This window comes from Coffea arabica, chromosome 5e (genome assembly GCF_036785885.1).
Source record: "Coffea arabica cultivar ET-39 chromosome 5e, Coffea Arabica ET-39 HiFi, whole genome shotgun sequence".
NCBI lineage: Eukaryota > Viridiplantae > Streptophyta > Magnoliopsida > Gentianales > Rubiaceae > Coffea > Coffea arabica.
The window spans coordinates 41,189,344-41,198,777 of NC_092318.1; positions in this window are offsets into that span (position 1 = coordinate 41,189,344).

The following is a 9,434-nucleotide window of genomic DNA, read 5'->3' on the forward strand; positions in this document are numbered from 1 at the left end:
GGATTTACACAAAAGGAAGGTATCGACTATAAAGAAACCTTCTCTCCAGTCTCTTCAAATGACTCTTTGAGAATTATCATGGCATTAGTGGCACATTTCGATCTTGAGTTACATCAGATGGATGTAAAGACAGCGTTTCTCAATGGTAACATTGATGAGACAATTTATATGGTACAACCAGAAAACTTTGTATCAGGAGATCCAAAAAATATGGTTTGCAAGCTTAAAAAATCCATCTATGGGCTCAAACAAGCGTCTCGACAATGGTATTTCAAATTTCATCAGGTGATCAACTCATTTGATTTCGAGATGAATTTAGTGGATGATTGTATATACCATAAGTTCTGTGGGAGCAAGTATATTTTTCTGGTATTGTATGTTGATGATATTTTGTTTGCCAGCAACGATATTGGTCTATTGCATGAAACCAAGAAATTTCTAACTAAAAATTTTGAGATGAAAGATCTTGGTGATGCATCTTTTGTGTTAGGTATCCAAATACACTGGGATCGATCTCGGGGTATTTTAGAACTATCACAAAAGGGCTATATCGAAAAGGTTCTTAAAAGATATGGCATACAAAATTGTAAATCAGGTGACACTCCTGTGACTAAAGGAGACAAATTTAGTCTTGAACAGTGTCCCAAGAATGCTTTTGAAGAAATAGAGATGCAAAAGATTCCTTATCCCTCAACAGTGGGGAGTCTAATGTATGCTCAAGTATGTACGCGCCCGGATATTGCGTACATTACTGGGATGTTGGGTAGATATTTGAGTAATCCTAGATTAGATCATTGGAAAGCAATCAAACGGGTCTTACGGTATCTACAGAAAATAAAAGACTACATGCTCACGTATCGGAAGTCAGATGAGTTAGAGATCGTTAGGTATACTGATTCCGATTATGTTGGATGCCAAGATACTATGAAATCAACGTCAGGCTATGTGTACTTGTTGGCTGGAGGTGCCATATCCTGGAAGAGTACTAAACAGTCGCTCATAGCATCTTTCACTATGGCTGCAGAGTTTATAGCTTGTTATGAGGCATCCAATCAAGGAATTTGGCTGCAAAATTTCGTCACAGGATTACGTGTGGTAGACAGTGTTGAAAGGCCACTCAAATTATTTTGTGACAATAAATCAGCAGTCCTATATTCCAACAATAACAGGAGCTTGACGAAATCTAAACATATAGATGTCAAGTTCCTGGCTGTTAGAGAAAGAGTGCAGAATGGACAGTTATCGATAGAGCATATCGGGACAAACTCCATGGTTGCGGATCCGCTTACTAAAGGATTGCCACCCAAAATGTTTCATGAACATACTGCTCGTATGGGTGTCATATTATTAAATGATGTACAGTTTTAATGGGAGTTTGTTATTTTGAATGCTCTTATGATGGTTTTTTGGTTATTAAGGATTTAAGAATATTTTATGCATAAATACAGTTTGGATTTATTTGCACTCTAACCTTAGTATGGTTTTATCTCATAAAATTTAAGGTGAACCAGTTGGAAATAGGCATGTTTTGATCAAATTACATGAAATTTCTATGCTATACATCCAAATCATGATTCATGTCATTCAATTGCATTGATATATGTGACCATTGATGGGTCGAGTTATGAAATTGTAGCAAAGGCCGCTTTGGACCGAATTGGTTACAGATACATTGTGATAATGACAGTAAAGTTGAGCTCGTACGGTTAATTGCAAAACATAATTATAAGGTTACACATATAGTCCAAGTGGGAGATTGTTGGATCTTTAATCCAACATTGGACTTATATGTGAATAATTATGTATTACAAACTGTTAATTAAGGTTAAACCCAATTAAAGTGATCAAAAATAGTTTGGGTTTAATGTATCTAATAGGATGTGGGCCCTTTAATATGTAGAAACTTATGGGCTCCTATTTCAATGATGGGCTGAAATAGGGCTCCAAAAGGTAACAGGAATGTTACCTATAAATAGGGTTATGGTCCCCAGGTCACAGGTATCGTTTTAGTTGTCGTATTTTCTAATACCACAAAACAGCCCTTCCCTGATATCCCATCGTCAGGAAAGATACCAGAGAGAAACTAAAGGCCTCTCTCAAAGGATCGGTGAATACCTGTTGACCTGGAAGGCCACCCCAAATCGCTAAGGGATTCAAGTATCAAGTTTATCAATATGGATTCAGGTACGCTTCCGCTATTTTACAGTTAATTTATTTCTTAATAATCGCCATACAGATCTTGGGTTTAAAGGTGATGGTTTTCACCAATGGTTAGATTTAGATAACCACCCTAACACAATAATCATTACTGCCAATAGCTAGTTGCCTGCTCCTCCAGCAAGAATGTGCAAGTTTATGCTGTTCGATTGTCAGTGTCCTCATTCCCCAATTACTTGTGCTCATGTATACGCTGTTGTTGCTCGTAAATTACCGCATATTCAATGACTAGTGGAATTTCAGCAATTCACAAAGCAGTGGCAGAGCCACAATCAAGTTGGAGTTTTTTTTTTTTTTTGGAAGGGGGGTGGTCAAAGAGTTAGGACGGGCAATTGCCCCCCCCCCCTCAGCTTCGAAAAATTTTTATAATTGATTTGAAAAAAATTTTAAATCTTCAATCTTGTCTTATAATTGCACCTTCTAAGATTTCTGAAATTTCCTACATTCCTTTACTTTGCCCCCGTGTTCATGAAGTCTACAACTATCACTTAATTTATAAATGATGGCATGTTTGAAATGAAGTCAAATACTAGTTGAAAATTTAAGGAAAAAAAAAGGGAATTTCAAGATTTCAAGACTTTTGGTACTTAAACATAAACGTAAAAAATTGTTATCCACTGTGCAAAAAAATTGTCATCTAATTATTATTATTGTAAAACACTATACGAGTTTAACAAAATTCACACAACTATTGGACTGGTTATTAAATTTTTTCAACGAAAAATTTGCCTTTAGTCATAAGAATTGCCCTCTAACTTCTAATTCCACCACTGCCCACGAAGTCATGTTAACCACAAGTAGATTTGGTTGCCTGCAACTTTCTATGACCTAGTTGAAAGTTGGAGCAGACAACATTATGATACAGATATTAAGGACGAACTTAATTCTGATCCGCTGTATTATTATTCTAATACAATTGCGTAGAAGGACCACAATCATTATTCATTCAGTTCAATCTATAAATAAATCCACAACTTTTAGGACACATATATAGGGATGACAGCAAGTAAGATAACCTTAAAAATTCTTTTTACCAAGCCCTAGCTCGCATGTCTAAATTTTCTACCAAACCCTAACCCGTTTGTCTAAATTTTTTACCAAATCGGATAACCCTATGAAATTTAACTTTTGTTACCAAACTCTCTCACTTTTGGATTCAAATTATTCATCGGATACCCTTTACCTGCTAATTTGAATAATTCAGAAAAAGATAATTAACTATTATCAGGCTAAAATTAATACATACATAATGTTAAGTCAACACATTGTGTTAAATTTTAAACTTTGGTAGAATCATACAACTTATATGAGTGGAATTTTGCATTTTATAATGGGTAAAATACTGTGTTGTATACATACATATATAGATACTGTTAGGTCTTGCCCCAGAAAATTGACGAAAGGATTTTTGACAACTCCTAAAAGACAAATAACAAAGAAAAATAAATAAAATAGGAACACATGAATTTATGTAGTTCGGTCAAATTGACCTACGTCCACAAGCGGAGGAGGAGCAATATTTTACTATAAAAAAGAGAGTACAAAAATGCCTTAGAAAAGTGTTCCTAAACCCAAAAACACCTAATACTTAAAACACAAGAGATTCCAACATATTTTACTAAATAAAATATTTAATGACCTAAAGGTCCAAATAACCCACTAATGTTCTCTTGATTTGATGCACTTAATTTCATCACAGACCCACTATATTTATAGGCAACTAAGGAAAAGGTTCTCTTATACAAAGGCAATGTGGGACAACGCCACCTTAACAAATTTCTACCATGGTGTGTCCTCAACATCGACAATAGTAGAAACTAATCCACTTTCTCCACATAAGCCCCAATGGGTCTAAATCACCAGCAACGAATACCAACCAAATTCAATCATTGCTTGAACTTGTAAACTAGAATAAAATATTTTACTAAACAAAAGGTTTAATGACTCAAAGGCCCAAATAGCCTACGAATGCTCTCTTGGTTTGGTGCACTTAATCCCATCACAGGCCCATTATATTTATAGACAACTAAGGGAAATGTTCCCTTATACAAAGGCGATGTGGTACAACACCACCTTAACAAATCTCCACCTTGGCGTGTCCCTAACATCGACAATAACAAAAACTTCTCAACCTTCTCCACATAAACCCCAATAGACCTAAATGACCAGCAACGAATACTAATCAAATTCAAGTATTGCTTGAACTTGTAAACTGGAAGAGGCTTGTGAACATGTCAACAAGATTCTCCTTGATACTGATTTTCTGAACAAGGACTTTTCCTTCAGTAACAATATCTCGAATAAAATGAAATTTCACATCAATGTATTTCATCCTCTCATCATACATCTGGTCTTTAGTTAAATGCATGGCACTTTGATTATCACAGTAAATAGTAGCAACATCTTGATGCAGACTAAGTTCGCAAAACAAACTCTTCAACCACAAGATTTATTTGATTACTTTAGTCATGGCCATATATTCTGTCTCTGTAGTAGATAAAGCTACAACAGGTTGTAAAGTAGCTTTCCAACTGACAGCACAACCGCCAATGTAGAATACGTAATCTGAAAGTGATCTTCTCCTGTCAAAATCCCCAACATAGTCAGAGTCTACAAAACTAACCAAAGTGTCATTATTTCTTTTAAACTCCAAACAATAGTTTGAAGTTTCTCGCAAATATCTGAGAATCCACTTCACAGCCTGCCAATGTGCTTTTCCAAGAGAAGACATATATCTGCCAACCACATTGACTGCTTATGCAATATCTGGATGAGTACAAACTATTGCATACATAATGTTGCCAACTGCACTGTAATAAGGAACCCGTGTCATATACTCTTTCTCTTCAACTGACCGTAGTGACTAAGCAACAAATAGTCGAAAATGACTAGCAAGAGGAGTAGTCACAGGTTTAGCATCTTTCATGCCAAACTTCTCCAAAGCCTTCTCAAGATAATTTTTTTGAGTCAAGAATAACTTTCCAACTCCTCAGTCTCTTTTGATGTCCATGCCAAGAATTTTCTTAACTGCTCCCAAATATTTCATTTCAAATTCATTACTTAACTGCAATTTCAAAGTGTGAATTTCTGACAAATTCTTAGCAACAATGAGCATGTCATCAACATAAAGCAGCAAATAGATAAAAGAACCATCATCTAACTTCCGGAAGTAAATGCAACTATCATACATGCTCCTTGAATAACCATGACTCTACGTAAAAGTGTCAAACCTCTTATATCACTGTCTTGGAGACTGTTTCAATCCATATAAGGATTTTTTTAGCAAACAAACATGATCTTCCTTTCCTTCAACTTCAAATCCCTAAGATTGTTTTATATAAATTTTCTCTTCAAGTTCACCATGTAAGAAAGCTGTCTTACCATCAAGCTGACTATAGCCCTTTGCAACCAATCATGCTTTGTACCTTATATCTTTGATCCCTAGAATACCTTCTTTCTTCTTGAAAACCCATTTGCATCCAACAATTTTCTTATCTGAAGACAGCTTCACAAGAACCCAAGTTCCATTTCGATGAAGAAATTCAATTTCTTCATTCATTTGCAATCAACCACTTAGCAAAGTTATCACAAGAAACTGCCTTTGAATAAGTAGTAGGCTCACCAACTACATCAATTTCTTCTGCAACAGACAAAGCATATGCAACCAAATTTGTATATCTTGGTGGTGATCGTATATCCCTCCTTGGCCTATCTTTAGCAAAGAAATATTCTTCTTCTTCTAAATTATTTTCATCAGTAGATTCAGATGTGTCTACTAGCACTTATTGAATAGAAAGACCAAAACTACAAATTTCAAGCTCCACTTGCTTTTGTATACTATCATCTGCTTGACAAGAACTAAAAGGCTCCTTCTTAGAAGATAACATAGAGAATTCATCAAAAGTAACATCTCTACTGATTATAAATTTTGAAAATTTGGGATCAGCACATCATAATCTATATCCTTTCACCCTAGTAGCATACCCAAAAAAAATACACTTTTTAGCTCGAGATTCTAATTTTTCATCATTTACATACATGTATGCTGGACACCCAAAAATTTTTAAATCAAAATAATCAGCAGGAGTACCTAATCAAACTTTCTCAGGAGTTTTGAAATTAAGAGTAGCAAAACGAGCACAGTTGATAATATAACAAGCCATAGAGATCGTCTTTGTCCAAAAGTCCTTTGTCAACCCTGCATTAGAGATCATACGCCTCGCTCTCCCCAAAAGTGTTCTGTTCATACATTCAGTTCATACGTTTGGCCCAAAAGTACCTGATCAAACTTTCTCAAGAGTTTTGAAATTAAGAGTAGCAGAAGGAGCACAGTTGATAATATAACAAGCCATAGAGATTGTCTTTACCCAATAGTCCTTTGTTTAGAGATCATGCGCCTCGCTTTCTCCAAAAGTGTTCTGTTCATATGTTCGGTCATACTATTTTGCTGAGGTGTCATCCTAACAGTGTGATGCTGAACAATTCCTTCGTTATTGCAAAATTCATCAAATTATCTTTCACAAAATTCTATATCATTGTCTGTTCTAAGCCGCTTAATCTGTTTATCTTTCTATTTCTCAATTAAAACTTTTCATTACTTGAAAGTGAGGTAAACATCATTCTTATGTTTAAAGAAATAAATCCAAACTTTTTTTGAATAATCATCAATGAAAGTCAACATATACCTGACATTACCTTTAGACAGAACATGAGATGGACCCTATAAATCTGAATGAATATAATCAAGAATACCTTTCATCTTATTGATTGCTGGAGAATTGAAACTAACTCTTTTTTGCTTCCCAAAGACACAGTGTTCACAAATTTTCAATTACCCAGTACTCTGACCGCAAAGAAGTCCCCTTTGCTCAATATGTCCAAACTTTTCTCGCTCATATATCCCGAACGCATATGCCATAATTTGGTGATGTCAAAATCAGATAAAGATGATGATAACGGAACTGCAATCGAGCCTGTGACAGTAGATCCCTACAAAATATATAAACTACCAGCCCTACAAGGTTTCATTACAACGAGAGCACCTTTAGAAACCTTCATAATGCCATTTTTTAACTATATATTTACACCCAAGAGCCTTTAGAGTGCCCAAAGAGATGAGATTCTTTTTCAAATCAGGAATATGTCTAACATTAGTGAGCGTCCTCACAATACCATCATACATTTTAATTCGGATTGTACCCTTACCAGCAACATTACAAACGGCATTATTGCCCATCAAAATAATTCCACTATTATAAGATTCATAAGTGAAAAATAAATCGCTATTTGGACACATGTGATAAGGGTATTCCGAATCTAAAAACCATTCATTTTTAGACCTTGTCCTATCATCAGTTACGAAGAAAATATTTTATTCATTCTCATCAGCTGCAACACCAGTTTTGGCAGTCTCAATATTTTTCTCGCCAGGTTTTTCTTTTTGTTTCAATCTATTTTTTAATTTAAAATAATTTACCTTAATGTGCCCTATTTTATGACAATAATTGCACTCCAAATTTCTATGTCCGGATTTAGATCTAGTACTATCAAATTCTCTTCTCTTGGTTATACACTTAACAACCCGACCTTCCGCCTGACCTCCACTAAAGTCCCCTGTAATATCTGTCGCGCCCCATTTTTTTGCGATGGAAAAAGAAAGTGTTTATAAAAAATGTGATTTATTAATAATAAACGGAAAAGGACCAAGAATGGGACTTAAAAAAAATGCGACAATTTGGGTCCAAAATTTAGTCTAAAAGGGTTTTGAAGAAAAATTAGGAGTCGCCACTTGGTATCGAGTTTGGGTGTACCAAGTCACCCAAAAATATTTTTAACAAAATAAAATAAAATAAAACCCTTTTAGACAACTCCAGGTCTTTGAAAACAAGAGAAAATGAGTTCGGGAGTCACGGTTGAAGAAAGGGAAGGCAAAGGTTCAATCAACTCAAACCTAAGGCACCCTTTCAACCTAGTCTAAGCTAGTTGCGTGGTTTAGTCAAAATTTTCTTAATTTAACCCTTAATTTATCACATTTGAATGTTTTCTACATGGATGCAAATCTAAATTCATAAAAACATCGAAAGGAACAAATGTTCATTCAAGGGTTTAATTGAACCAATCGCATTAATTGCAAAGGCCAAAATAATTCCTTGAAGGTGTCACGAGTATGCAAATGATTAAATTAAAAGTAAAGAAAAGAAATTAAATTATATACATAGTTATAAGTGATCAAAGAAAAAGGAAATGCAGCATAATGGGTACGGGAGACAAAAACTCGTGACATAATTTTCTTATACAAGGATTAATGGGATATTTAAACTAAAGAGTTATAATCACCCATATCCATGTTCAAAAATAATTCTCCTAATATGAACAAGCAAATGAACTAACTTATTTCACAATTTCTTAAATGAAGTGCAATTCTAAATGATTTGATTAACACATATAGAGGGTAGGGGGTAGAGGATAATATAATAGAAAATATCATGCAAATGAGAAAATTCTAAAAATAAAATATACATGGAAATGTAATGGATATCACACAAAAGATGAATCTAATGCATGAACAATCTAAGGGTATAGCGTTGGACTAACCCATTTCTAAAAATACTTACTAGCGTTGGACTAGCAAGTAAGCGGAGGGAGAAGCCACAACTAGCGTTGGACTAGTGTGGTGACGTTATGCATTAACAATATATAGTGAAGCAAATAAAGCATAAATTAAAACAAATAAACACATAAGAGCACGTAACACATAACACGTAAGCATAATATCTATATGCCAAAGTCCTAAGAAAAGCGGATAAAACACATAACACATAAGCCACATAAACACACAACTTATCTATTACATCGGGGAGCGCCTGACTACAATCTAGGAGGGAAAAATATAATAAAACAAATCTAATTATCCTATCTATTACATTTTTGAGGTATTTAAATACCTCTCGAATCATTATAAAAATTAACTAAAACGTATATAAGAAAATTTGAATGAATATTTGAATCAAATAAATAAAGCATATAAAAATACATAAATACATAGGAACACATAGAAGCACATAAGAGCACGTAATTGACATTGAAATAATAAAAATAGGGGTACCTCCCGTTTGAAGTGGTGACTAAATGGAGTCAAATTGTCCTATTTATACTCACAATGAACAAAAGAATTATGGCACCACTTTAATTGAAAATAATAATAATAATAAAAGTAC